This window comes from Salvelinus namaycush, chromosome 9 (assembly GCF_016432855.1).
Source record: "Salvelinus namaycush isolate Seneca chromosome 9, SaNama_1.0, whole genome shotgun sequence".
Taxonomy (NCBI): domain Eukaryota; kingdom Metazoa; phylum Chordata; class Actinopteri; order Salmoniformes; family Salmonidae; genus Salvelinus; species Salvelinus namaycush.
Window position 1 is genome coordinate 39,046,185 of NC_052315.1, and position 6,000 is coordinate 39,052,184.

Sequence of the window (6,000 nt, forward strand, 5' to 3'; positions counted from 1 at the left end):
TAATTAAGATTGAGATTGGACTAAAATGTGGGTAATTGGATGCTTAGATGTAACCATAGACTGTCTTAATTTTGCATAGGGTCAATTAAACATGAAAAGAAAGCTATCGGACTTATTTTTAAAGAAGCACAAACAGGCAGATCAGGTGCAAACAGACCCCAGCCCTTGCATCACCACCGGACCCCAGAGCAGCTCCCTAACCTGAGGCTAGTCAGTGTGGTCAGACTTTGCAAGGACCCAGTCTACCACCACCAGGTCAGACCATCAACCAGGCAGTCAGTCACATGCCCAGTTCAGAATTTAAGTTTAGCTTCAGTTTGTAATAAATTATTGTCAGATTAAGTCTCACTTTAAAGTGTTGGTTGTTGATTCATGTGTGTTCTTGTTTTGATGGCTGTGGCATTTTTATTGTGATAATACACTAATGGTTCTTGTGTTATTTTAATGTAATAGATGTATCAAGGGATGATACAGAGACCTCTGGCTCTGAGCCAGACAGTGAGCCAGAGCTGCCAGGAGATTTCATTGAGCCCCTCCCAACTGCATCAAGCACCAGATATGCTGTTCCTAAAGGACCCAATGGTAGGCCAGACCTATACTTTAAACTACACATTTTAGTTAGCAGCTGTTAGTATCTAATCTTGTGGATCCTTTAATTATACATTTCCATAGAGATATGACATTATTTAACATGTATTTCAGACATTTCAAGATCCAGAGAAGAGGGTCCTGTACAGCCGTGTTTGAAAACATTTCCCAGAACTCAGCATGGTACTAGGAAAAGGGCTTTCAACAGCTCCTGGTATAAGGACAATTCATGGCTTGAATATTCTAAGTCAACATTCAACTTATTGTTTCGCCTGTAGGCATTTTTCTCTGCCCAATACACCTGAATCTGCCTTCGCATCAGTCAGGTTTTTGTAACTGGAAAAAGGCGCTGTTTAAAGATTCTGGGTTTAAGCTCCATTCGAAGGCAGAGCATCATATCAATGCTCCGTATGCTTGGAATCAGCATAAAAGGGCTATTGACAGCAACTCAATGTTAGATGTCATAAATGAGGACCGGAAAAAGAAAGTGGAGGAAAACTGTACTTACATTAAAACAATTGCAGATGTGCTCCTATTAACTGCCACCCAAAATATAGCTCAGAGAGGTCATCGAGAGTCTAATGACTCTCACAATGGTAATTTTTTGACAATCTTAGAAGAAATAGCAACACATGACCCTCTCATAGAGAAAAGGATGAATGCATGTGGCAATGCTAAGTACATAAGCCACCAAATCCAGAACAAAGTTCTTGAGGGCTGAGCTGAGATGGTACAAAGTGAAATAATAAGAGAAGTAAAAGAAAGTAATATTTTTAGTGTAATTTCAGATTAAACCAAATTTTTTAAGAAAAAATAAAACATTTATTTAGTTGTGAGGTACTATTACAACGGGGCCGTCCACAAAAGCATTTTACACTTTCAGTCACCTGAAAGCTTAGATTCAGCAGGTCTCACAAAAATGATAATTGATTGCCTTGAAAAACATGGTCTAGACTACTATTATAGACTACTATAATCTTGTGGGGCGCATCCGTCATGAACGGAAAGCATTCTGGTGTGTCTGCACGGATTAAAAACAGTGCAAGTTTAGCATTTTATGTGCACTGTAATGTACATTGTTTGAATTTGGTTGTTGTCGATGCTGTAAAATCAGTGCCTGAGGCAGTTCACTGTTTTTCTCTCCTGCAGAAGCTTTATAACTTTGTATCTGGCTCGTACATTCATCTCAAGTGGCTTGCAGTTCAGAAAGAGCTGTATCCACAGCAGCAGCCCAGGGAACTACAGAGACTTGCAGATGTAAAGTGGGCATGCAGATGCATGGCATGCCATAATCAGAGGGACAGGCTTCCAGCAGTTCTGAGAGTGCTACAGGATATCAATCAAATTTATTTATAAAGCCCTTCTTACATCAGCTGATGTCACAAAGTGCTGTACAGAAACCCAGCCTAAAGCCCCAAATGGCAAGCAATACAGGTGTAGAAGCACGGTGGCTAGGAAAAACTCCCCAGAAAGGCCAGAACCTAGGAAGAAACCTAGAGAGGAACCAGGCTATGAGGGGTGGCCAGTGCTCTTCTGGCTGTGCCAGGGGGAGATTATAACAGATCATGGCCAAGATGTTCAAATATTCATAGACAACCAGCAGGGTCAAATAATAATAATCACAGTGGTTGTCGAGGGTGCAACAGGTCAGCACCTCAGGAGTAAATGTCAGTTGGCTTTTCATAGCCGATCATTCAGAGTATCTCTACCGCTCCTGCTGTCTTTAGAGAGTTGAAAACAGCAGGTCTGGGACAGGTAGCACGCCCGGTGAACAGGTCAGGGTTCCATAGCCGCAGGCAGAACAGTTGAAACTGGAGCAGCAGCACGGCCAGGTGGACTGGGGACAGCAAGGAGTCATCATGTCAGGTATTCCTGAGGCATGGTCCTAGGGCTCAGGTCCTCCGAGAGAAAGAAAGAGAGAGAGAATTAGAGAGCATACTTAAATTCACACAGGACACCGAATAAGACAGGAGAAATGCTCCAGATATAACAGACTGATCCTAGCCCCCCGACACAAACTACTGTAGCATAAATACTGGAGGCTGAGACAGGAGACATATCACACTTGAAAATAGTGGTGATAGATCAGTGGAGGCAAGAGGCCTTCTTTCTCAGATAGATTTACATTTCATAGGGCTTTTGGTTACCTTTTGTAAAGTGCTTAGTGATGCCAAATGTCTTTCTGACATGCTCCAATCAATCTCTCTTGACCTAGCAAGGGCTGTGGATCTAGTAGGTGCCCTAACGGACACATTAAGGACTACAAAAGTGAGGGTTACTTTGGAGAACTATGGAAAAAGGTTGAAGAGATTGCAGAGCACTGTAAAAAATAAGTGTACAAACAGTGTGTAAAAGACAGCCTAAAACAAGCTTAAGATTTCACGACTCATTGATGATGAGCACTGTAGGACAGAAAAATTGTGACCAAAGTGATGGTGAGAGCTTCCAAAGAGCTATCTTTTATCAGGTGCTTGACAGTCTCACAGCTGAGCTGCAGAGGCATTTTTTTCAAAGAAGAATTGCGAGATAATGCAAGAGGTCCAGTCTCTTAACCCAAAGAGTACAACATACATGAATGAGGAGCCTCTGTTTGCCTTTGCTCCGACCTTTGAGTCAGATTTAGAGGACCTCAAACATGAGGTTCATCAAACCAAGCGGCTTCTTGATAGGAGAGAGAAAAGTGGAAGGGACAGACCGTCTACTCTCCTTGACTTTGTTGTGTTTCTAGAACCTTATAAAGAGGTGTTCCAAGAGCTATTTCGACGTAAGATTTCTGTTGTTACACCAGTCAGCAGTGCTTCTTGCGAGAGAAGCTTCTCAGCTTTAAAACTGATTAAAACCCACCTTAGAACAACATTGGTTGATGACAGGTTGTCACCTCGAAATTCTCTGTTGAGTTAAGGAGGGCACGCTCCCTCAACATGGATGAGTTTGTGAAACATTTTGCCAGTTCTCACCAGAACCTCAGAATTATGCAGTTTTAAATCTACCTATGATAATTTGGCACTTAGGTGGTCCCTCTGGTCGTGATTAAAACCTGCACTGTGTACTAGCTAGTACACTGACATTCTAATATGATAAATCCAAAGGGTATCATGTCACACAGATTTAATTTGGTCTTGATTTGGCCAATTCCAAAAGTTTTCTTTGCTATTAGTTAACATAATATATATGAGAATAAATATGTTACTGTAAGTTTGTAATATTGATGGGCACCAAAATTATTTATATTTTTTAAGTCCATTTCTGTTTGGTACCTGGTATGTCAAATTGCAGTGTTTTTTTGTTAATTTACTTTTTTGTAAATAAACTATGCAATTTATGTAACACACAAATGCTATCTTATCTCCTTGGTGCTTGAGCTTTATTTTCTGAAAATATTTTGGATGTTCAACACTTATAGACCCAGATTATATATTCATGAAAACAGAGTGACCCAAGTCTCTCCAGTATGTGAGTACAGTGTGTGTGTGCGAGAGAGAAAGAAATTGAGCTGCAGTTCCGAGGTAGACACACGGACTATTCATAGTATGTTAAAGAATTCTAGTGAAGTAACCCTTTTGGACCACACTGGACCACACTATCTGCCACATTGAAGAACTCCGGGTTCAGTGAATTATCACTTCTACCTCTATTATCACTTCTACCACTTCTACCTCCAACAATCATAGGATTCATTCATGCTCCTTAGATGCCAGGTTAGGGTTATACACACATTTTCTGTCGTGGTCTATGGACCCCCTGAAGTAACCTTGGCCACCCCATGTATAAAACTCTAGTTCCGTCACTGATGCCATTGCGAACAGAGAAGGTCACTTGACCTAGGTTGGGATGAGAGTGGAGAGAGGAAAGGAAAGGTGGAGAACTGAAGGAGAGGTGTCGTACCCAGTGTATTCCTGGGTGATATTAGTTTGGGATTGGGACAGAGCTTGGACAGTGTTTTTACTCATGTTTAAAAAAATATCATCTCTATATTTCTGTACATGCTGTTTTTTTCATTATTCTTCCCCCTTGACAACGTATAGAGGATTGATCCACTGATGTTACCTGCATGATCAGAGGACAGGCAGACAGGTCCTCATGCATGTTGACTGGCAGCAGATGTTTTTATAGCATAAGTCTACTGCAGAACTACGTGTATATGGTACCACCCATTGTGGAATAGTTTCTGTACAGTAGATACTGTAGCTAATACCTCACGAGAGAAAGAGTTACATGCAAGGCAGGTCTCAGTTAACCCACAGAGCAGTGGCGACCCGTCATTTCGACCACACTTTTCTAGCAAAAATAAATACATGTTTTGCATGTTATTTTGGCATTGTCACATATACATGTCACACATCAGTTTGCAAACAATGTAAAACAAACAAACAAGAAAATACAGAGAGTAGGGGTTGGTAATGTTCTCTAGTTACTCTGTAATTGGCTCATTGTTCTGTCACTCATGGAGACACTATGTCACCGCCAAATATAAGGGTAGAGATCAAAAATTCAATCCCCTTGGGTGCTGCCATAGAGTTACATTAGACGTGCCCATCCAAGAAGGCTCAAGGTCATTGGCCACAGATAAAATGACATCAAATCACGTTATATCTACAGCAGCTTTGATTGGACTGATCATGTCAACGTCATACTTTCAAAATCTTAGCTAGCAAGGCAGCAGTCATGACTCAAGTTGACAATCTACTGGCAAATCCTTTGTAATCCTTGTCATATGAAGATAAATAATGAAGAGAAATTACAGAGGTGCTCATCGGCCATAAACATTACACAACAAGTTGGAAATCGCAAATTCAACAAAGAATGGTTTGGAAGGAATCAGTGGCTATATTGCAAGCATTGTAAAGCAATCACTAGCCTGCTATTCAGTGTATTTGTATTTATTATGGATCCCCATTAGCTGCTGCCAAAGCAGCAGCTACTCTTCCTGTGGTCCAGAAAAATTAAGGCAGTTTATACAATTTTAAAGCATTACGATACATTCACAGATTTCACAACACACTGTGTGCCCTCAGGCCCTTCCTCCACCACTACCACATATCTACAGTACTAAATCCATGTGTATGTATAGTGCGTATGTTATCGTGTGTGTGTGTGTGTGTGTGTGTGTGTGTGTGTGTGTGTGTGTGTATGCGTGTGTGTGTATGCAAGTGTCTGTGCCAATGTTTGTGTTGCTTCACAGTCCCCGCTGTTCCATAAGATGTTTTTTAATCTGTTTTTTAAATCTAATTTTACTGCTTGCGTCAGTTACTTGATGTGGAATAGAGTTCCGTGTAGTCATGGCTCTATGTAGTACTGTGTTCCTCCCATAGTCTGTTCTGGACTTGGGGACTGTGAAGAGACCGCTTGTGGCATGTCTTGCGGGGTATGCATGGGTGTCCGAGCTGTGCGCCAGTATTTAAAACAGACAGC